Source organism: Panthera pardus, unplaced genomic scaffold, assembly GCF_024362965.1.
Source record: "Panthera pardus isolate Hobbes unplaced genomic scaffold, ASM2436296v1 HiC_scaffold_7, whole genome shotgun sequence".
In the NCBI taxonomy this organism is placed as follows: Eukaryota; Metazoa; Chordata; class Mammalia; order Carnivora; family Felidae; genus Panthera; species Panthera pardus.
The window spans coordinates 68,393,702-68,418,921 of NW_026527002.1; the positions used below are offsets into that span (position 1 = coordinate 68,393,702).

The window sequence follows — 25,220 nt, forward strand, 5'->3', positions numbered from 1 at the left end:
AGAGTGGACCTCCTCACTGGGCTGATCAGATACAAACCTGACCCTTGGGGTGAAGAAGCCACTGGGACATCTAGACATATCATAGAGAAAATGGTCTCACATTATTTAGCCAACACAGACTCAGAAAAGTTAAGTTTTGGCCTCAGGATACTGTGTCTAGTGAGTGATGGCAGCTGTGTTTTTCAGGTCTGTGGGACCCCCAAATCAGCAGTTATTCTAATGGAGATGTTCAATAAATGATCATTTTCTAAGCTGCTTGCAGCTGAAGAATCTTCCTCTTCTTCTAGGCTTTACATTATGGCTGGCTTTAGCACAACTGATAAAAGAAAAAGTGGGCAGAGATAGCAACTTGACTTTCAGGTACCAACTGCATAAAAGACTCTATCTCAAGACATGACTTCTTCCTGAGCTGGTCAAGGTCGTCCATAGAAATGGGGATCAGAACGTGCCATCTCAGGAGAAGGGCTGATGAACTCTTAGCAAGATGTCACTTTCTGTTGTCAGAATCCTCCTGGGGTGATTTTAGACAAGTTAAATAATGTCTTTCTTCCCTGTTCCTCATCTGCAAAATGGGGCTAAGAGGAGTCCTATTTCACAGAGTTGTTACAAGTGTTGAGACAGCACCATTTGAATGTTTGAATGAGATACATCCAAACATACCCAAATTAAATATGATGATTCTGATTTTCATCCCCAAACTACTCCTACCCAGCCTTCTCCATTTCAATAAATGGCAGTTCTGTTTTTCAAGGGTCTCAGTCTAAAAACAAGCCAACAAAAAATAAATTTTCTGGATTCTCTCCCCCACAACCCCTGCCATATGCATTAACAGAAGTCTGTCATGCCAACCTTGAAAATTACCCAGAATCCAACCACCTCTCACATATTTACCTGCTAGAACCCTTGTTCAATCACTATAATCTGCCACTGGATTGTTGCCATGACTACTTAATGGTCTCCTTATTTCCATCCTTGGCCCTCAATAGTCAATTCTCAAAGCAGTGACCAGAAGAATCCTTTAAAAATAGAAATCAGCTTATGACACTCAGCCCAGAACCCTGCAATGGCTTTTTCTCACACACAGAATAAATTCAAACCCTACACACTGTCCCTCCCCCATTTCCCTCTAAGTTTGTGTCCCCTCTCACATTCTTTCGCCTTAGGTCACAATGGTCTTCTTGCTATATTCCTTGAAAAACTCTTGCTATTCATGCTTTTCTCTGGGGCCTTTCCTTTTGCTTTTCCCTCTGGCTGGAAGTAACTCTTCCCCTTGGTATCCACATACATGCCCCCCACTCCTTTAAGGCTTTCTTCCAAAGTCACCTCTTCAGCTAGGTCTTTCTTGAACATTCTGTTTAAATTTCCAACCACCAACCCTCCAGCCAAGCACACAAATGTACTCCTTATCCTTCCTCCCTAGTTTTATTTTTCCCTTCACAGTATAAAACTTTTATTGCCTTACAATATAATTGACAAATATTTATTTTTTAAGTAGTTTGTCTCTCCTCCCTAAAATACAAATTTCAGGAGGGCAGAAATTTTGTCTGTTTTGTTCACTGTTGTATCTCTGTTGCCCAGAAAAGGGTTTCTCAACCTCAGCACTACTGACATTTTGGGCAGGATAATCCTTTATAGCAGAGGGCTATCTTGTGTATTGAAGGCTATTTAGCAGTGTCCCTGGCCTCTGCCCATCAGATGCTTTTCCCCAGTTACAACTAGTCTCCAAATATTGCCAAACACCCCCTGGAAAGCAAAATATCTTCCAGTTGAGTATCACTGATCTAAAGCAATGCCTAATGCAAAGCAAATGCTCAATACATGTTTATTGAAAGAATAAATCAATGTTAAATGAGTTAATGTCTTAAGTACATAGAACACTGTTTGGCACGTAGTAAGAACTCAAAAAATGTTACATTTGATGAATGTGTTATTTTTATTATTATTATTGCCTTGCTGTCTACATCTAGAATAAACTATGGAGGCAACCAAACTGTGTTATGTGGAGCCCTAGGACTTGGTACAGACTTCATTTTTTAAATATATGTGAATTATTTTAAAAACTGCAGCACAAAGCCTCACACTGAGAAGCGTTAACACATTGGTTACCACCAATTCATTAACTTGTGTTGCCACGTTAAATTGTTTTGTGCAGACCTCAGAATACATCATCTTCTGCCATCTCTGCATATATTTTAACTTCTTATAAATGTGTTACTGATTCGGAAGGCTATAGTTTGGCACTGGTGTTTATTTTTATTCTTGTCTATTCCTGTCGGCTCATGTAAAACTGTTCAAGCAAGTATTCCATGGTAGAGTTGTATCAAACATACATTGATTTAATCTGCCCAAATTCAACTCTACAAGCTTGGCCAAAAAAATAAAGAGAAAAAGCATAATTTTCATTCAACATGGGCCCCTAAATGCAAGCCAATTACTTCATCTGGTGCTCAACTAAGCAACAGCAATCTGTTCCACCCTGGAGGAACAATTGGCTGTATTAGACTTAGCGGAAAAATGGGACACTCTACACAAAACTGATATACCATCTTTTATGGGAGATTTAGGGTATTTTTCATGGCCAAATTTGACCATGTATGTTTATAGTTCTTTTTTTATCTACAGTCTCAAAATGCAAAAAGTCTTTGAAAAATAGCATTTGGGAATAACTCATATGGCAGCAAATTCTGTGAGGTTATTCATGGTCATTGGTTTCCCCGTGTGTGTGATTATGAGATGCTGCCCCAGACCCTGCTGAAGGTGTTACAAAGGAGAAGACACGTGCCTTATTGCCTTATGAAAATTCTGGTTTTCAAAACACATGTGACCACACAGTTTCAGAAGATGGATTGTGGACCAGTAACTGGTTTTCTGCTCACTTGTTATTTTTTTGAGGCCTCAGTAGGATGTTACCTAGGGGTACAGCAATACCACTGTCATGCACCCCACCCAATCCGTGCTCCCTGCTTGTACCTCACATGTCAAAAGAATGAGAGTGAGTAAAAGCATATACAACATTTAGGTAGCTTTTGTACTTAGTGTAAGTTTGGGGTACTTCTTGTCTCATTTTTATATTTACAATATCAAATTAAAGTAGTTGTTACATAACCCATGAAGCCACTAATCACAGGGACTAACTATACTACACACAAAGTCTTATTTATTTTTATAATAATAATAAGCATCATCATTGTCATGGCTGGTGGTTCATCTTTGAAGTCAAATTTCTTACCAGTGTTTTTTCACACTTCAGTAACAGTTCAGTTGAAGAGCATCCTGGGATTAGGAGGTAAACTGTTAAAAATGGTCATGTCTGCTCCCACATGTAATATCTTATTTGTTCAGTGCAGACTTTATCAACAAAACTGGTAAACCACTAACCAGACAGATCAAGTTAAAAAAAGAGAAGACATAAATGATCCATAATAGAAATGAAAGAGGGAGTATCATTACAGTGCCAACAAGCGTGCAAAGGATAGTAAGGAAATATTTTAAACAACTTTATGCCAATAAATTTGATGATACATGGACACATTCTTTGAAAGACACAAACTACCAAAGCTGACTAAAGAAGAATTAGATAATTTGAATAGTCTTATATCTGTCTAAAAAGTTGAATTTCAAGTTACATCCTTACAAATTGATTCTAATGCTCTCATTTTTGAGCTCTAGATTTAACATGTAAGAAAGAATGCAAAGGAGTAGTAGAGATCTTTGGGGGCTTGAGCAGAAATAATCTGTAATCTTAGTTACGGTACAAGTTCCATAATGTGTACATCTTTTAAAACTCTTCAAACTATACACCTAAAATAAAGGGTGAATTTTACCACATGTAAATTATATCTTTAAAAACCTGAATAAAAAGGGGTGCCTCAGTGGCTCAGTCATTTGAATGTCTGACTTTGGCTCAGATCATGATCTCCCAGTCCATGAGTTCGAGTCCTGCTTCATGCTCTGTGCTGACAGCTGGAGCCTGGAGCCTGCTTTGGATTCTGTGTCTCCCTCTCTCTGGCCCTCCCCTGCTCATGCTCTGTCTCTCTGTCTCTCTGTCTCTCTCTCGCTCTCAAGAATAAATTAACATTAAAAAAAAAAACCTGAAGAAAGAAAGATGAAGAAAAAATGAAAAGTGGCCACTATTTGGGAACCAAAAATCCAGGCAGAGTCTGAAACAGCAAAATTCAACATAGAGAGTGCTCAGATGACAAGCCCAAAGATGGTTCTCAGGCAATGAAGTCTAGACAGAGTTACGGGTTTTACATCAAGTTGGGTAGAGGCCCTAATGAAAGCACAAGCCACATCTAAAACCACCACGAAGTCCTGTCCTCACTCTCCATCCGGCAGGCTCTAGAAGAACACAGAATCAATCTGACCTCTAGTAGCTTTCCCTTTGATGAAGAAACATTTCTCCTCCTTCTCCATGGCTCCTGTGGGAAAGTACACGTACAAGTTCATGGGGTGGTTATAGCTGCTTTCCTTGGGAAATAACCTGCTCTTCTCAAAGCAAAAGAGACATTTTTTTGGTGAACGACAGAGGCCTAAAAAGGAATTAAAATAAATTTCTTCGCACAAAGTAAAAAATACACAAAACTAAAGAATTGTGTCTCCCTTTTACTTCTAGGACCTAAGATTTTATTAAAGCTCAGAAGTGTCACTTGTAGACCCAACTGTCATCATTTTTGTTTCATTTTTTACTACTTTGTTACGTGCTGAACTGTATCCCCTACAAATGTGTATGTTGAAGTCCTGACCCCTGCTACCTCAGGATGGGACTACTATCGGAGATAGGGTCTTTGAAGAGATGACTAGGGTTGAATGAGGTCATTAGTGTGGACCCTATTCAAATCTGACCCATGTCCTTATTAGTAGAGGAGATTTGGGCACAGACACACACGGAGATAAAACTTTGTGAAGGCACAAAGAGAAAATGGCCACCTGCAAGCCAGTAAGAAAGATGTTTAAGAAAAAAAACAACATGGGGCACCAGGGTGGCTTAGTCGGTTAAGCGTTCAACTTCGGCTCAGGTCATGATCTCATGGTTCATGGGTTTGAGGCCGGCATCCAGCTCTGTGCTGACAGCTGGAACCTGGAGCCTGCTTTGGATTCTGTGTCTCCTTCTCTCTCTCTGTCCCTCTCTTACTTGCTCTCTGTCTCGCTCTGTCTCCGAAGAGTAAAGAAAAAAAAAAAAAACACATTAAAAAAAAAGGTAGAAAAAAGAAAAAAATACCCTACAGAATGCAGACGCTTTGACCTTGGTCTAAAATCATGAGAAAATAAACTTCTGGCCTTCAGCCTGTGGCCCTTCATTATGGAAGCCCTTACAAGACTCAAATAGTGACTTTCTGGGCAGTGGGTACATAATAAATACAGGGAAAACTCTCCATTAGGAAGCTATGATCTCTGCCTTGCTTGAGCCAAGTCACAGCCCTCACAGAAAGGGCCAGAAACTCCAAATGAGCTTGTCCCAAATGGAGTCAGACGTGAGTCAACCATGCTGGACACTGGTCTCAGCCTTCAAGTTCATTTTAGCAGCCCTGGAGCGATTGTAGTGTGAGCCTTTTCCGTATGACTTCCTAATGGCATTTGTGCCTTGTTCGTGCCCATATTTGAAAATGAACAAAACAGGCATTTGGTTAATTACATATTTTTAAATCTGAACAAATTTTATTCCTGAATCCAGCCCAGCTTGTTTTTCGCTACTCCAAATGCGACAGTGAGCTATGCGGGGTGACAGAGTAATTTTCTACCCAAAAAAATCACAACAATAATTTAAGAGCCCCAAAAAGAAACAGGAAGAGGAGGACAAGAGAGGATATTTATTTTCCACGAACACAGACGGAGCATGTTCTCTGTTCTCTGTACCAGCCTCTTCATCAAGGAGCACACAGCCTTGGAGCTCATCTCACGTTCTCTGAAAAGCCTGCTTTACAACATACTGCTTCACAGCAAGGACTTTAAAACAAGAATGCCTTGGGTTTCAATTCTGGCTTCATCACTTACTGCTCTGTTTCATTTATCTAGCTTTTAATCTCTCTGGGGCCTGCGTTCCCTCATCTTCTAAGTTTTATTACTGTTTGGAAGGCACTTATTAATTACTATCCTTCAAATTCAATAGAAACTGTCATCGTTTGTATAAGAGTTTGAGACATTGTAAAGCACTTTTACATACACTATTGTTTTTATCCCTAAAATGCCTCTGCGAAGCCAAGGGAGGGTATTGTTACACCTGTTTGATTTGTAAGGAAATTGAGTCTAAAGAGATTTGATGACAAGCAGGGAGACAGTTTTATACTTAATTCCACATCTTCAAACCCCTAATGCTAGGCTCTTTCCCATCAGTACACTGCCTTCTCCCTCCCTAAAGGTGACCTGGAAGGTTGCTTTAGGCCAGGATTTATTTCAAATACCTGCCTTCCCTCTTGCAAGTTGTAATCAACAATCCATAAACCAGGCAGACTGCAACCACGCCAGACAAACGCAAGTCTGCTAAATGCCTTTTGCTGAGACAACTGATATCAACAATGATGATCTACACACACACACGCGCACACACACACACACACACATCACATACATCCCCTGGGGCTCCCTGCCTGGAATCAGGTCATTTTAAGAACTCATTTAATACAACTATGCCTTGAAAGGCAACTGCTATTGGCTCAGAATGGCACTGTCCGAAGGCAGCCCACTCCTGGAGCCCTAGCTGCTGACTGCAAGGGCCATTAACTAGCCTCCCGGCTCTTCATCACAGAATTTCCCCAGCGTGGGATCTGAGTGATCTCAAGTCAAAGGCCATTTGCCTGGGGTATGCTCTCTGATGCAGAATGTCTGGGCCTGGGCCTTGGCTTGTAAAGCAGGATTGCTCAGACTTTTTAAAATGCAATCTTCAGTAAAAAAGATATTTATGTCGTGACCCAGCCACAAGTGTGTTTGGAAACAGTGGGTAGAGAAATCAGTTTAGTGAGTACAACCAAAATTTTTAAAAATTAATTAGAATAGAAGGGGATGAAATGGAATGAAATAATTATAGAATAGAATAGAAAGCGTATTGCATGTGGTCAGGATGATCTATCTATCTATCATCTATCAATCAGTCAATCATGTGTCAATCTATCTATGAACTGAGACTTCACGTTTAATCTACTTCTGACTGTGAGTCATAGTCAAAAAGGTTTGAAAGACCACAGTGCAGACCATGTCAACAGAAGGGTGTTGCAGTGGTTGGGGATTTGAAGAAAGAGCTGTAATAAGGTTTGAGAAGATGAGTGAATCCTACTTCTTCCCCAACTGGGTTCTTTCAAAGGCTCCTCCTCGTCATTTCCCAGCAACCCCCTTCCTTGCTGAGCACACACAGTCATGTGAGATAGAGCCTGTGACATCCCCAGCCTCATGGCTGACCACTCCATCGAAGTAATGAAACAAGGAGGCCATGAGGCTGGGGTGACTCTAATGCCTTGATAGCCTGTGAGCAAACCAAAACCCAAGCCAGGCTCAATGCATTGAAATTTGAGAAAATGAAACCGGAAAACAATTATCCGAGACAGCCAACCAGACTTCCCCAAATAAGTCAACTGCTTACGGCTATAGCCAACCAAAAAATTTCCTTGCTTTGCTTCCACATCTCTATAAGGACTTAACCCTAAGCTCCTGTTTATGGAGGTGGGGGGGTGGTTCCCAACCACCTTTGGTTTAGCAGCACCTAACTCAAATCAATGTATGCTCAAATAAACTCTTGAAAGTTTTCATGTGCCTCAGTTTATCTTTTAACAACTCCTGTTGCCATCCTGCCTAAGCTTCAGCCACACCAGTGTAGTTGCTATTTGGGGAAAAATCCAAGCTCCCCCGTCCTTACAGGGTTCTGCTCGTCTATTTCTTCTACCTAGCATTCTTGTTCTTACTGTGCTTCTGCCTTGGTTACTCCTGTTCAATGCTTTCAATTGTACAATGGAATTAACCACCTATCTCCTCCAGGAAGCTTTCAGATCTCACTGAGTATTCATTCATTACCAGATTAGTTCCCTCTACATATTTAAATGTGTGAAGAAAGAAATCAATAAGCAACTAAGGAAATGATTGACAGAATGAATAAATGAGTAAAGCTTTTCCTGTCTTAGGATCCTCCAGACTGAAGCAGGTACCTATACCTAGAAGGAACAATGGGCAGGATATAGTCCATCCTTGACTATACGGATAAGGAAGTGGATACAGAAGAGGAGTCACTTCCAAGGGTCTCACTGGAAATTAGTGGGAGTAAGGGCCAAATTCCCGGTTTCTTGAGAGATCCAGATCTAGAGACTCATCTTTCCATTAGACCTGTAGTTACATCCCAAAGAGAAGGGAGAAGCAGGGGAGACCTTGTTGTCTGTGGTCTTCATCCAGGCAACAGGGGGACTCCAAGAAATGTACACTTTGAAAGGGAAACTCTGGAAAGGAAAAAAAGAAACAAACTTTCCCTAGAACTAGCCCAGCTGATATAAGCAAAACCAAAAGAAGAGGTGAGTAGATTGCTTAATTCTGTGAAAAATGTGCCCCATTAGGCTGAACCATCCAGACTCATTAGTTTGGAAACTAAATTGCCTTTCAAAATATAGTTGTGTTACATCAGTGTTTAGAAATTCCTCTTGGCTCTGCAAATATTCAGTCTTGTGAAAAGAGATGCCATGCCCCTGAAAATATTTTCAACTGTCTACAATACGGTTCTCTAAAATATTAGAGGTAGAAGAAAAAGAGAAACTGCCCCAAAGTCCTCATCTGATCATATAGAGAAGGAGGCAGGGTACTGCTTGCCCAGGCTGTGCCCAGAACCTGTCCTGTCCCTTTCATGTTGGGGCACTTGCCTCCCACCATACTGCCTTATCTTTTGCTCGTTGCAGATTAGTTTTCTTCTTTAATTTTGTGAGAGAACATTCCTCCCAATTATAGGATTGAGATTTATGGAGATAACTGGAAAGCGTGAAATTCTATTGGCCTTCTCCCAGATTCCAAGATATCAGAGGAAAGATTGCAACACTGTCACATCAAATTAAGTGTCAGATGAAAAGAGCTCCAGGGAATCTTCAATCCAAGAGCTCCTTTCCATCTCACTCTCTTTCTCTTTGAACTCCTGCACTTTAAATAAAGCTTAATGGGAGCTGATCTCAGAAATAGCCACTTTTTCTCAGCACAGATTATATTGGGAAGAGATTTAGAATGGTAAGGTTGTGAAGTGTGCTCGGGGATAGTAATATGACTTGGAGAGTTCTTTGCATTTTACATTTCTTAACCAATAGTCAAAGGGATGCAATATTGAATATTATTTAAGTATTTATTTTAGAATATTTTGGGGCTTAATTTTGGTTGCAAAGATAATACAGAAAGCTCCCACATATCCCTCACCCAGTATCCTCTATCACCTACACCTTACAATACCGTGGGACATTTGTCACCGCTAAGGAACCAAGGCTGGTCATTATAACCAACTGAACTCTACACTTCATTTGGATTTCACTAATTTTGCCCTAATGCCCTTTTTCTGTTCCAGAGTCCCATGCAGGAAACCATGTTCCATTAAGTCATCCCGTCTCCTATACTTCTTTGACCTATAACGATTCCTTCGGATTGCTTTTGTTTTTGATGACCTTGACAGTTTTGAGGACTCCTGGTCGGAGAGTCCATACATTGGCCTTCACTCTGCGCTTGTCTCTTATCTTTTTCACAGTTAGACTGGGGTCATGGGTTTTGGAGAGGAAGCCTGCAGAGCTAACATGCCATTCCCGTCATATTTCGAAGGTTCTTGTGATCAACATGACTTATTGCTGATGATAACCCTGATCGCCTGGCTGAGACATGGACTAAATCAAAATGGCAAAACTTTTTAACCATGTGTAAATCACTTCCGTTGCCAAAACTTCTCTCACTACACTTCCCGGGAGTACAGAAGACAGGCAGTTTGCAAAGCATATCACATTCTTCATCCTGCTAGTTCTTTGTTCATGCTGCTGTCTCTGCCTAGAACTCACTCTCCTTCTGCCTTGGCTAATCCCTGCTCATCCGTCCATATTCAGTCTTGCCGATACTTACTTTTTCTGGGACCCTCATTGCCTAGAGAGGCAGGGCAGGGTATCCCTACGTTTGTTCCCACAGTGCCCAGTTTGCACCATTTGACATGCTGATTTATATGTGCTTACTTTCTACCACCTCCCTCTCATCTGTGAGCTTCTTGAATAACATGGTCATGTATTATATATTCTCATCCTTAGGGTATAAGAGTGCATAGAGGAAAGTTGAGAAATGTTCACTGAATAGGTGAGAGAATGAATAAACCAGAGCCTTACAACATTGTCCAGTAGATATTATTTTCATTTTTCAGATGGGGAAACTGAGGCTTGGAGATATTAGATAACTTCCTCGAAGTTAGGAAGTAAGGACTGTGTCCTTCATGTCAACTTCAGTGCTAATATCTCAAGAATTTGAAATGACCTGGTGATGTGTGCAAATTCCTTAGTAGCTAGAGGTGGTTTTTGTGCTGTCTTGCCTCTTCTTCTAGGTTCAGCGGCTACTATTTGGGTCTTGATTACAGTGTTTTAATGTAATGTAGTTGAACCTTAATTGTAAGAGCTTCATGTTCTCTCCTAAAATTTGATGCAGGGTGCCCAAGGGACTTCAAGGTTTGTCTCTTTGAAAGTGAATTTAAGAGTGTACCTAATGTTGGAGGCCCAAATGTGATCATTCACATTATTTGCACTCTCAGTTTGTGATATATATATATATATATATATATATATATATATATATATATATATATATATATATTGGAAGCAATTGCTAGTCCTAATTTGGATTACAATCAAGGATGTCTGTTCATAAAGATCACTACATTTGGAGCTCATCCTTTGCTTCATACGGGATGATGCAGAGATCCAGAGAAGTGATTTATGTGCTGAAGGCCAACCAGCCAGAAGGGGATGAGACCATGTCCTGAAGCTCCCCACCATGCCCTTCCTCTCCATCACTTGGGCTCCACTAGAATTGGCTGACTTCCAGAACACAAGGTAGTACATACATTCTCTACGGAGTATGATAAAATATTGGAGTTGCTGAAGACAGAATGAAGAAAACCTGGGCCATATGTACAGCCCTTCTCTCACCCCTTCTTTGTCCTCCTTTGCTCTTTCCTCTTCCCTCCCCCTCCTTCTGCTTGACAAGTGGGTTACAGTAAGAGAGAGGGAAGTGGGCACAGTGCCAAACTAATTATAACATCTAAACTTAACCTACAGCTAAACAAACATATGCTAGATTTTCTAGATGAGTTCCAATTTCAACGATTCTGTTCACTCTCCCTGAAGAATTTCTCACAATGCTACACTCAAAATGGGAACCTCACCACTCCTAGGAAAGGTGGGCAGTCCTTGTAGCTGTGCCAGAGAAGCTCCAGCTGACTGACTAGATGGGTAGAGTCTTCTTTCCTGGCATTCTGCATCATTGTTGTTTTCCAGCACAAACTCTCAGATCACCGATTCCCCCTAACTGTTGGTTAAATATCCTGTCCATTCCCATCCACAGCTGCCAACCCAAGGACATCCCAGCTGCAACAGTGGCCATCAGACCACTGCAGCCCCTACTCAGATTTTTTTGTATGGCCTCCAAGCTAAGAATGGTTTCTGCATTCTTGAATGGTTGAAAATAAATCAAAAGGATAATAGTATCTCTTGACATATGAAAAGCACATGCACATGAAATTCAAATTTCAACATGCATAAAGTTTTGAATTTCATTGATTAAAAATTTGTAAAAATTAGTTTTTGCTTTTTTTATATAAGTACCTATATAATCATCTCAATTTTGCCTCTTGGCCTACAAAGCCTAAAATATTTACTACCTAGCTCTTTACATTAAAGATTTGTTTTCCCCTGTTATGGAGAAAAACTGTAATGTCATAGTTAGAAACTCATCTTAGCAAGCTGACTTGGATGGAATCCCCATCTGTGGGGCTTCAAAGCTCGGTGATTTGGGGGCAAGTTACATACCCCTCGCAAATTTGCTTGTCAGTTAAATGGGAGAAAATAGCACTTGCCCTGTAAGAATATCAATGAGGATTAAAAAGGAAGATACACGTAAGGCACTCAAGCGTGTGCCTGGCACATAACAAGCACTCAGTAAGTGTTGGTTTTTATCAGTGTCTACATCATCATCCCTGTTATCTTTGTCATTTATTATTAAAGTGATTCTTCTGAAGTTCAGTTCAGAAACTCGAAATCTCTCTAAAGTGGGTCCTCTACTGAAATGGTGATTACGGGGAGAAGCTGATAACAGGAAAGCATGTAAAACTCCCTTTCAGTCTCCTCAGTCTGAAGTTCCGATAACAGGGAACCTGTATACTGGGCTCTCACTGAGATGCTGATCTAATTAAGTTTATGCACATTAGAGAGTCTACAAGGTTTAACCCTCACAGAGGAGGCATTTTTGTATTAACAGAGTTACTTATTTCACCAAATAAATCTTTAGTTGTTGAAATAAGTATATGAGGGAGAAGGGAAATTGGTCAATGATGGTAGAAAAAGAATACTTACCTAATTTTTGTGCACAGGAACCAGTCCGCCCTTAGTCCCTTGTCAATGTCACCTTACATACTTCTCACCAGTCCCATTTAGGATGATTCAATAACCCTCCCTCTGCCTCCTCCAGCCCAATACACATTTGCATCATCTACACACACACTTTAATTTGTCTTTATGAAAGCCTGATATATATAAAAATAGCATTGTATTGTTTTGTTTTTAAATATTTATTTTCATTATAAATGCCATATTACCGTATTATTGAAATTTGGGGAAACAAGGAAATAAAAGAGAAAAAAGCCAATATCCCACTTCAGACCTTACTTTTCCTGAGCATATGCTTTTTCAGAATTGTACTCATTTTTTAGGTATATTCGTATCATTCAACAAAGTCACACAGCGCAATTTTCACCTGCTTGGTGAAAACATTTTTCTGTGTTATTTTATAGCCTTCGTACCCATCGGTTAGTTGCAGGCCGGACACAGCTAACCCGAATGGTAACTTTGAGGGAATTAAACTGTCCTTTTCCCAAGCCAAGGCAGTCCCACTGTTGGATAAGCAGAGCACAGACTAGATTTCAGTCTTTACTGGTCTCTACTTGCCCTTGGTTGGATGGCCTTGTACAGTGAACAGTCTAAAGCACTATGCATGGCAGCTTTGGCCAGCTGCATATCTGTTCACATCTCTATCCTGGAGTCTTAGACTATGAATCACAACATGCCAGTTGTGACCCTTTGGGGCTTTTACTTCACCTGTGTTTTTACACTACTGAGTTCTGAATCTTTAAAGGTATGATAGATGTAACGCCAACGATAGGTAGGGGAAATAATAATAAAGTAACAAGCCATAAAAATAAAAGAACAACACTAAGAAGGACTCAGGAATCAGATAACTAGGTTAAAATCCAACTCCTCTACTACCCGTTGTACAGCAAAGTACAATAAAACATTTATTTGGTCTTTGTCCCCAGTTCCTGGCACAGGGCTCCTAAAAACCCTGGGGTTTCCTGAGTGATAGGTGTGTCTTTTATTACTCATAACAAGGCCCCTTTTGATTATATTTGAGTTTATGCTAATGAAGTGTTACAGGGTAGAGGTCCCAGATAGCATCAGGATGGGAAAAACCCAACCTGTGATCAGTAGGTAAGAACTTTCAGCCCCTCCAGCCATCCACCCCACCCTAATGTCAAGGGAGGGAAGGGGGGGGGTGCTGTAGATTCAGTTATAAAAACTCTTGAACGACGAAATTTAGAGAGCTTCTGAGTTGAAGAACACATCGATGTGCTTGGAGAGTGGTGCACCCCAACGGGCTCCTCACATTCCCCCACTCCATGCACCATATACCTTGCCTTATACATCTCTTCCATTTGTCTGTTTCTGAGTTCTAGTCTTTATGCAAAACTGGTACAGGAAAACCTTGGTTTGCGAGCATAAGTCATTCTGGAAGCATACTTGTAATCCAAAGCACTTACATATCAAAGCAAATTTCCCCATAAGAAATAATGGAAACTCAGATGATTTGTTCCACGATCTAAAAATATTCATTTAAAAAAGGATGATGACACTGTAATACTCTACAAAATAATAAAGAAAAATGTAAAGAAAATAGAAAGAAAAGTAAACAAATCAACTTGCACTTACCTTTGAAAACCTTTGTGCGGGTGTGAAGGAGACGAGAGAGGAGGGTTATTGTGTAGGACAATTTTCACTATCAGTAACAGAATCACTGCTATCTATTGGCTCGATGGAATCCTTTTCTCTTCGTTCAACTTTAACAAGGAAACTGTCCAGTGACACTTGCTTTTGCCTCCTTTTGAGGACTTTGTGCAAATGTGACATCACGTTGTCGTTAAACAGATTCATCGCTTGCCCTGCTACAGCCTTATTCAGGTGGTGCTTTTCCACAAAATTTTGCAGGTTCCCAAATTTTACACATCTCCCTAATCTCATTTGAAGTGAGGGATTCCTCCACCTTTCTCTCCTCCTCCTCTGCGGATGAGAGGTAGATGTAGACTTCTTGTGAAATCTTGCAATTTCGACGGCTCGCATACCTCGTTCATACTTCTCGATGATTTCCTTCTTAACTTCCACTGTAATCATCTCCTTTTTCTTACTGCGTTTCTTTTCAATCTTTTTCTGCATGGGAGCCATTTTATGTGCTCGCACGGATGTTGACTATAGTACAGTATTAATAAACTCTTGTCATCTACTGTATTTAATGCAACTAGCAATAAGGCAGCAGAGGAAAGGGTCTATATCTACAGGCAGCCTGACCTAGAGTGAAGCAAAGCATTCCTAAGCTTACTCGTGTCTGGAAAAGCAAAGGACTGTTCATAGGCACTTTGAAGAGACAAAATACACTACTGCCAGCTGTAGGCACCTTCCGACATTCTGAAAAATCACTGATTTCTGCCAAACACCGCCGTCTGAGACGGAGCATCCAAGCATGGGAGATGATCACCCACAATCCTGGAGACAGAGAGAGAGAGAGAGAAAACCATTGGCTCAGTTGTGATCATGTGACATTCAGTGTCACGTACTACTCGTATTGCAAGACGTCACTCATTTATCAAATTAAAATTTATTAGAAATGTTTGCTCATCTTGCAGAACACTCGCAGATCAAGTTACTCATAACTCGGGGTTTTACCATAAATGTAAATAGGTGTTTTTCCGAGTTCTGTGAGTCATTTTAGTAGATTATAGAACCTGATGAAGGGAGTCATGGGAGCCTCCAAATCTGGAGTGAGCTGGCCAGGAGTGTGGGTGGCCTGGCCATTCCATCCGTAGCTGGCCTCTGAGGTAGGGGCAGTCTTCTGGGGTCTGTGTTACCTCCGGGTGGGTAGTGTCAGAATTGCATTGCATTGCTGGATACCCAGTTGGGATTGGGGAATTAGAGAGCTGGGATGGGAGAATGACACACATTTGATATCCGAAGTGGGGTCAGAAAACACCACACAACACCCTTCATGACTGCCGGTGACAGTTCATAGAACAGGGGAAGAGATTTCCCCAGCATGGTCCAAGCATTCCCGGGTTCTCCAGTTCTCATTCCTTCCCAACCACCCACTAATGGGAGTGCAGACACACTTGTTAGGCAAAACACTCCCAAGGTACAACCTCCCCAGGACAACTCTGGGGAAAGAATCTTCTCAACCACAAGAACGAAAGAACTAATTTTGGAAGTGCTTCATAATTTGAAAAGTTCATCTCTACCCATAGCATCTGTAAATCACATTATCCTGCAGAGTAGAGTGAAGCCCTTTTTACTTAACCTTCCCCCCTTCTAAATTGGGCCACTTGGAGCTTGCAGGGAAAAAGAACAGACCCCATGGCAAGAGCCGCTTCCTTCATTACTGGAAGAAAATCAGTGCAATCGCTGTCCTAGCAAGGATTCAATTAAATTCTTAGCCAAAGGCCCTTGTTCTCTGTAGTTTCTATCTAAGGAAAGAAGGCGAGAGAAAGCTCTTGATCTCTCAATGACTCCAGGTTTTGCTCTTAGCTTCATCAACATTTTATTCATATCTCTGTAGTGGTACTCAACATTGCAGGATTTATCTTTTTGCTGCTTTCTCCCCCTCGCCTTCTCCTACCCTATTAAACTGGATGCACCTCAAAGGCAGGGTCGACTCACCTTGCACAACAGAACCCGGTAGAGTGTCTGGCCTGTAGCAGGCATCCAGTGAGTAAGTGGATGAGTTTGTGGGAGTCTATATGTATAAATAAGGCATGAATGAATACACAAATAAATAGCTAGTTAGGCTAATAAGGCCGACCTTTCAGGATTCTTGCAAATAAGGAAGGAAACTGGAGGGAAGAGGGAGCACAGTTCCTAGTCTGTGTCCCTGTTGAGTAAACGCTAAGTTTCCTCCGTTCATTTGCTAAATACAAAGGCTTCCATTTTGCCTCTGGGTTTTATGACGTCATTATCATTTATAGGTTGCTTTACTGTAGTAATTGGACACTTTTAAGAAGTCCTCAGCTCAGTTTTTGTCTGTGCTTTTAGCTGTTATGTGTCTTATTTTATCGCGGTATTGCAATGTATTCCAGGGAGCAAATCTCTATTCTCATGTTATAAGCAAAGAGCCTCCTTGCCAAGGATGGTTGAGTGTTAAGTGTAGCATCTATTTGGGATGACAAGTGGGGTCCTTGAAAAAATACAGGGTATATATAGAAGAAGATAGTCTTTAACCTAGAAGGGGGAAACATCAGCATATTGCAATAATTTAGGGAGAAAGTGGGTAAGAACATCTCAATTTTAAATGATATATGAAACCCACTCAGCCATTAAAGGAAGAAAATTTTTTAACCTTTAAAAGGGGGGAGAGGGGATATCTCTCTAGTATGCAGATAAAATAGTATGCAGAAAAAAAATTGCTAGGAATATCATAATTCAAAAGCAGATACTAAAACTACCCAGCCACAAACAGTGTATAAACACAAAGCCTTTCCAGATATTATATTTGCTCATTAAAAGAGAAAGCACTTTCCAGGTTTGATTTTCTATTTTATTCTGTTTAGCTGTGTGTGTATAGTACTTCCTTTTATCTTTACTTAATGAGAAGAAGCAAAAGAAAATAGAGTAGGAATTGCTAAGTCAAGTTATGTTCATTTTAGCCCATCAGAGGTTTGTTTTGTTTTTTGTTTTTCAGAGAATCGGGGTACCTCCAGAATATTCAAAATAAACTAAAATGGGATTTTGTTTTTCTTACTCATGCCCAACCTCCTTAAAAACAAAAACAAAAACAAAAACAAAACCACTCTGCCCACTGACCTGTATGAAACTGAAATTTGGCATCCATGAAGCAAGCCATGGTTCTTTTAAAAACCTTCAGAGTCATAGCCATTCTCTCCCTTGGATAGAACCACAGGATACCTAAATATAATTACCATTTAATTTGTTTTCTCCCTCTTGGTGATGATAAACTTTGTTGCAACAAAGTTCCAATTAAGGAAGAATGAAGAGAAACCACGCCTCTCTGGATCTAAGCAGAATTCAAGGGGGCTCCTGGCTTGGGTCTTCTAAATGGGAGAGGAGCCAGATTATTTGCGTAGCTTAATTTATATCCATTACAATTACAATATGGTGAGTCTGATGCCGGTAATGATGGCTTGGAAGCCAGCCAAGGTTTCCCTTTCCCTCCGTCAGGCTCTGGCCGGGTGTGCCTTTCAGAGCCCCTCCTGCCCAGGCTTCTTTCTATTGTCCATAACCAAAAGGCTTTCCCATTCAGGCCACAACAAGCCCCACTCAGTACCCATGGTCAAAGAAAAAAAGGATCAGCACATAAATTTAACTGACGGAGTCACCAGGGATTAGAAAACAGAATCTGGCAATAAATATGGTAATTAGGTAATTTGAGACTTTAGCGCAAGGTCTTTTGAAAATGCAATCTCAGAACTGGAGTCTGGAGCTGATTTTTGCACCATTAAGGAGAATTACAAAGAGTCGAAACTTTTTAATGATATTTAAGTATTTTTCATTGGCCAGTTAGTAACTGCTCTGTCCACACTAGGGAAATTTTAATGATGCGGCTAGGAAAAAGACCCCTAGCCTATTCCAAGCTGCCCAGTCTAAAGCAAACTCCCATTCCTCTGGAAGGCAAAGCAGAGTTTGGCTTGAGTATGTAATGAGCACTTAGTGGATGCTTAAGAATTCAATTCAGCTGCTATTTAGAAGAAAGAGAAAGAGGTGGGGGGAGGGAGGGAGGGAGGAAGGAACGAAGGAGGGAAGGAAGGAAGGGGAAGAAGAATGAAGCAGCCATCTTTTTTCCCCCCTCTAATTTAATAGCGTGGACGTTTTAATTGTTTTGCCATTTCACAGAGGAGAGTTTGGGACATTTAATCAATCTGTAGGTTGTGCCTCAGCATGCTGTGTTGGCTGTGAAGAAGCCTTGATTCATCAAGGAAGGCTTCCCTTTGTGTTTGGAAAAGGAAGAGAGAAGGCAGCTCAATGTGACTTCCTTCAGAAGGTCACTTCTAAACACCCAGGACTGAGTCTTGAGCTCCTCCTGGGGCCATTGCCTCCCGTCTCCCTGTACCCTCACAGGGGCGGTTGTATTGAGATCCCTGGTTTTCTGGTCTCTCCTCCTCCCCCAGCTTCTGAGCTCCTCCAAAGAAAGGACGATGTGCTGTTCCCTATGGGACTCCAAGTCTTTCCACAGCTCCTGGTACATAACGGCTCAGTTATTTATTGAATAAATGAGGGGGTAGGGCCCATAGGAATAAAAAATGCTCTCATCATATAAAAAGTCTGTGTATTGGAAAGATTCCAGGTTCTATTTTCCTGCAAAGGCTATTTGTGTAATTCCTTGTACTGTCCTAAACTATAATCTTTGAGGCCTCAAGATAAAAGAGCCTTGGAATAGTAGCTCTCAACCTGATTAGTGATCAAAATCACACTCAAAAGTTAAAATATCGATTTCCTTGTGAAATTCTAGGATGGGGGTCCGAAATACTACTGTTTTGTCGTAGTGGAATCGGTAGCTAGATCTCTACTTAATCCTGAAACACTGGAACCCCTGCTTTTGAAATTAGATCATCTAATCCTTGCAATTGACAGATTAGGTCATTGGCTAGAAAGAATAAGGGACCTTGGGCAACCAAGGTCAAAGGCAAGTCAGTGGCAGAGGTAAGACTTGGACCTACGTTTCCTGATTCTCAGCTCTTATAGTTCTTTCTTGCACTTCAAGTGCTTAAGAGTTTACTGAGCACCTATTATGTGCCAGCACTCTGCTGGGTGTTGGAAATAAAAGACAAATAGTAATAAAGCTCCTTTATCAAACACTTAGTATGTATGTGATACGGAGTGAAGTGCTTTATATAACACAACCCTGGAACGTATTATTATAACTGACTCAGAGAATTTCAGCCTAAAGAGGTTAACTTTCTCAACAGTAAAAAAAATAAAAATAAAAATAAATAAATCACTGGGTTTTAAATAGTGGGTCCTGCTTGGGGCGGGGGGGGGGGGGGGGGGGGGGTGGAATTCAGTCTAACAACAGAGCTCAGAAACACCTCTATGCGGTTTGATCCAGTTTTCTCCCCCAACACTCCTCCCACCCCTATCTTTCTTGGAGCTGGTGACTTTGACAACATCACTCAAACTGGGGAAGGAGACAGACCCTCTTCAGCATAAGATACAGGATATAATAAGGTATAGAAGATGTGTCTATAGGAGCTGGGTTTTGTGGAATAAGACCTTTGTGGATTTTTTTTTCTTCATATAATCACCCTCTGGCAGACCAGTGAACTGTGAAACCCACTGCTTCTCTTTCCCACTTCTATCCCCAAACCCCAAACCCCTGCTAGGCCTCTAGTAGCTGCAGAAACAAACATAAAAGGATACTTAACGTGGAAGAGTGGACTTTGAAGATAGGACAGAGTGGGTGACAGGGTTAAAGGGCTCAGGGTGTTGATTTGGGAGGAAAGAAGGTACGTGGGAAGGGTCCCAAGGGTCACACCCTGCAGGTGACGAAGGTGGCCCAGGAACCTGCTTGGAAATCCAAGGACAAAACCCCAAACCCATGATGATATGGAGCTCAGGGAAAGGCAGATGATCTAAAAAGGCCATTCCCAAATGCCCGTTATTTTATAGATTCTCACTCAACAGAAAAGCGAAATATCTTATCCAGGATTTCATGTGCTCTTTGTGTGTTTTCTGCTGATCTTAACATTTTCTGACAGACTGTTCTATCCTTGTCTTCCATGGTGGGGTGGGACAGAGAACAGAACAATGAGCACATTCCAGAAGTGCTATGGAGCCCAGATAAAAGAGAAAGGAAATCTGCCTGAGGATAGGGTGTAGGATGAAGACAATTATCAGGGAAAATGTGGCAATGTTGGGGCAAGCCCTGCAAGCAGAAGGAGCCTTGAAAGTATAGCTGTTTGGAACACAATGCTCAGGCAGAGGGTCTCCTGTTCTGGAAACTTGCTGAAATGCGGATTCTTAGACCTTCTCTCTGAGACTTGACTCTCTGAGGTTTAGAGGAGGGTTGTTGTTTTTTTAAAACTTGGTGTACCTAACTCAAATTCAGGAGGTCCCTGACCTTGGATGGAAAACATTTCACATCTTTATTTTCACTAACCCTTATTTTTCGTAACATGATTTTTAATGTTTATTTATTTGTGATAGAGAGAGAGAGACAGGGCGTGCAAGTTGGGGAGGGACAGAGAGAGGGGGACAGAAGATCTGAAGCAGGCTCTGTGCTGACAGCAGTGAGCCAGGTACGGGGCTCAAACTCACAAACTGAGTTAGCGACCTGAGCCGAAGTTGGACGCTTAACCGACTGAGCCACCCAGGTGCCTCTTTTCACTAACCTTTAAGTGAAGTTTAGCATTTTGAAAGTAGGCCACAAACTCGGGAAGTATCAGTATCTGTGATGCCACCAACAGACACCCCAAATATTTTGAAGTCATGTTATTATTGTTGTAGATACCGCAAATTAATGTTTATGCTGAAACAACAGAAGCTATTAAACTTGATGTTAAATCTTATTTCATGTGTTAATAAATAAACATATATATTACCACATTAGAAAATTGATATATAGTTATAGAGATAGAAAACTATATAATTATTTCCCCTTGTAGGTCCCACGTATTTAATTGTGTGCATTGTGAGAAGGGAGTCCAAGGGAGGGGTCTGAGCACAAAAAAGTGCCATTACTTCTTACAGAGTAAGTTCCAAAAATCTCCATTTTTAATATGTAAACCTGGTATTTCTGATGCTAACGGTCTAGAGACCAAACTTTGAGAGATGCTGGTGTAGGTTATGTGTGTATGTGTATATGTGTTTGTGTGGTTGTGGGGGAGGGGGTAGGAGGTCGGTGTGAGTGTGTGTATGAATATGTGTGTATGTGTGTGTACGTGTATATGTGAACACATGTGTATATGTGGGTATGCACGTGTGTGTATGTGAATGCGTATGTGTATGTTTGTGTACGTGTATATGTGAATGCGTGTGTATATGTGGATATCTATGTGTGTGTGTATGTGAATGCATGTATATATGTGTGTGTATGTGTGTGTGTTTGTGTATGTGTATGTGTGAATGCGTGTGTATATGTGAGTGGGTGTGTACGTGTGTATGTGAATGCGTGTGCGTATGTGTGTATGTGTGTACGTGAATGTGTGTGTATATGTGGGTGTGCTTGTGTGTGTATGTGTATATATGAATGCGTGTGTATATGTGGGTGTGAATGTGTGTATGTGTTTGTGTGAATGTGGAGGGGTAGAAGGTGGGTGTGAATGTGTGTATGTGTGTGTGTATATGTGAACGTGTGTGTATATGTGGGTGTGTGCATATGTGTGTACGTGTGTACGTGAATGTGTATGTATACGTGGGTGTGCATGTGTGTGTATGTGTATATATGAATCCGTATGTATATGTGTGTGTATGTGTGTATGTGTTTGTGTGAATGTGGAGGGGTAGAAGGTGGGTGTGAATGTGTGTATGTGTGTGTGTGTTTGTGTATGTGTATATATGAACGTGTGTGTATATGTGGGTGTGTGCGTATGTGTGTACGTATGTACGTGAATGTGTGTGTATACGTGGGTGTGCTTGTGTGTGTATGTGTATATATGAATGCGTGTGTATATGTGGGTGTGAATGTGTGTATGTGTTTGTGTGAATGTGGAGGGGTAGAAGGTGGGTGTGAATGTGTGTGTGTGTGTATATGTGAACGTGTGTGTATATGTGGGTGTGTGCATATGTGTGTACGTGTGTACGTGAATGTGTGTGTGTACGTGGGTGTGCATGTGTGTGTATGTGTATCTATGAATGCGTGTGTATATGTGTGTGTGAATGTGTGTGCGTACGTGTGTATCCCTAATGTGGAGGAATTGGGGGTGCAACGTAGTGTTACAGAGCAACAGCGCATAAAAATGAGACGGCAAAGTCAGCTGGGCCTAATATGCAAGTCTTCTTGAGAAAGTTTGTTAAGCACAGCACAAGGAATGTCACACTCTCAAACTTAAATGTAAAGTCATAAACGAGTAATGCATACCACTTAGCCACCCAGCTGTAATTTATTCCTCACTTCCTACAGTCACTGTTAAATCACAGAAGCAAAGCTACCAGGGTTTATGACAATAGTGGATTTATGTGTGTGCTATGGCTCTTATTAGCCTGAAATCCAGGCCAAGAATAGGAATGAAAACAAATGAGCTTCGAGAGACAAAAGGAAGCAGGAAATGCCAAGAAACCAGGGCTCCACTGGTAACAAAGGTGGGGACCTGGGGCTCCGGGATCATTCTGGCAGGCTGATCTCCCCTTGGCTGGTGTCCAAAGAAAGAAGAGACGACAGCCACAAAGGGAGATAATATGCATGCCACCCACAGTCTTACTTCAAGTGTTTTATTTGACCTCTTCACGTTTAATTATAAACCACATTCCTTTGTGGGTTCAAAGGGAACCAAGAGCTAAATTTCATATATATATCCTGCAATCCAGATACCGTATATACCTGATCTCATTGAACTTTGAGGGAGCTACTCTGGTCCCCATTTGACAGTTACATGAAACCCACATGGCTAAAGATTGTGCTTAGCGGCTAAAAAGGCTACTGCCATGATCAACCCTCGCTACTTTTCCAATTCCACGCTGCTTCTCTAATTTGTGCTGAGGAATTTCTGCAATTAGATGGGGAGAAAAATTACATACTGTTTGTCCTGAAAAACAAAATAAAGTTAAAGACGGAAACACGCACTCATTTTTCTCTTCAGCTACCCAAACGCAGTCGAAAGAGAGTGAAAGGATAATTCTAAGTACAAACCCTCAAGGACAAAGAAAACAGGAGAGGACATAATAGCGGCATAATCTGAGAAGCTACAAAGCAGATGGATGATTGATATGACAGTGACTGCAAAGGGCTGATCCAAAGCCTGCAGTGGGAAAGCCAGTTGTACAAGCTGGTTTATGCTGGGTCCCCAGAGAACCAGAAATTGGTGGCACTGTGTATCTCTGGAGAGGGGGACCTTGGAGGCTAACAACAAAAGGATTCCTTTAAAATAGGCTTAAGAAGCAGTGAAACCCCACATTGATTTCTCTATGAATCACAGTCAGGAGTCAGTTGCTTTACTGCAGCAAAAATCCTGGAGGTTCATTCTTTGGAAGAGCACAACCAACTCGGTGGCCACCCATACTAAGGTGAATTCGGGTTGGCTTCCCACATCCTCTCCTTCCTTGGCTGTGTACTGGGTTCCCAGTCTCCTTAAAACCTGCTGAATCTGGAAGACAGTGATAAATGACCCAGACTCTTGCAGTGAAACGATGGTCTCAAAAAAACAAAAACAAAAAAAACCGAGAAGATGCGCTGAGGATTGAGAAGGCACAGTAGCCAGAGAGAAGCATAAATTTCCCACCACCAGCTTCACAGAAATGCTGACACCAAAGACTGTGGGTGAGATTTCTGATTTCTGCAGCGAGTGTCAGCATGATGCCAGATACCACAGACAGTTGTAAAAGTGCCCAAGTTTCCCGTGAAATTTCCTGGCAAGACAACTGGGTTCCATCCTCAGAAACGCACTAGGTTTGGTAAATGTCATGATTGGACAGAGCCTTAGCACCAAGGCTGTCTGATTCTGCCTTCCCCTTGTTTTCAGGGAGAATAAGAAGGGTAAAGAGGAGGCCATGGGGAGGTCCAATGTTTATTGACTCACTGCAATCATCTACTATGTGTTTTCCCTGAAATAGCAAGAAAAAAAAAAAAAAAAAAGAAAGCTAAAAGCCCCATAGCCACTAGAAGTTTCTCTGGACAACAGTGAAGACATTCTTTCATGGCCTCTCTCTCCTTCCACCAGCAGATGCTGCTAAAAGGGAGAGAGTATCTTGGACTTTCTTTAAGAACGGGGGTGAGAGGGGCGCCTGGATGGTTCAGTCAGTTAAGTATGACTTCAGCTCAGGTCATGATCTCATGGTTCATAGGTTCAAGCCCTGTGTCGGGCTCTGTACTGACAGCTCAGAGCCTGGAGCCTGCTTCGGATTCTGTGTCTCCCCCTCTCTCTGCCTCTCCCCCACTCACACTCTTCTCTGTCCCTCTCAAAAAAATAAATAAAACGTTAAAAAAAAAAAAAAAGAACAGGGGATAGGAGAATTAAAAAAAAGTTTTTTTTTCAAAGTTTCTGCCTTGCTAAGATTAACGATACGTGATGAATAGCTCACTAACTTAGGAAAACATTCTTATGTCCTTTGGGGTTAGGAAAGACAAGACGCAACTGTGATTTACAAGGAGAAGGTTGAAACCAAAGGGGGGATAAAGTACCCTGGAAAATAAAGGGAGTTTTCAATCCACCCCAATCCCCCAACCCACACCCCAGGAGGCTGCAGGGTGGAAGACATAGGAGGGCAGGGCTGAAGGGAGGACCAACGCCCAGAGGTGATGCCAGGCTGAGACCTAAGGACAACTAGGCCGACAATGTTCGTCCTTGGGGCTGGCCAAGGAAGTGTTGGGAGAGTGATAGCCGATACTCGCTTTAAGGGGTGCATTTTGTTCTTCGTGGTAGTCAGGCTGGCCCTGACAACCGAGTCAGAAGATGAGAAGATGTGTGACGTTGGCAGGTCTGTAAGGTCACAGATGCTGGGGTCAGTGCCTCCCGAATCTGGCTTATACTTGAGAACAGCTTTTTTTTTTCTGGGCCTGAGCTGAACAAACCAGTAATGAAGCAATCATGCCTGAGGTTTGAGCCCATTGGG

At 41.5% G+C, this 25,220-nt stretch overlaps 1 protein-coding gene across 4 annotated transcripts in view; it reads right to left on the reverse strand.

Moving 5' to 3' along the window:
- The window catches only part of LRATD2 (LRAT domain containing 2), a 134,155-nt gene that overhangs the window by 49,331 nt on the left and 59,604 nt on the right, over positions 1 to 25,220 (reverse strand). For all 4 annotated transcript variants that reach the window (XR_002082842.2, XR_008419878.1, XR_008419879.1 and 1 more), the window contains exon 4: positions 14,172 to 14,999. The gene's annotated coding sequence lies outside the window, so the exon portion shown is untranslated. The remainder of the gene's footprint in view (positions 1 to 14,171; positions 15,000 to 25,220) is intronic.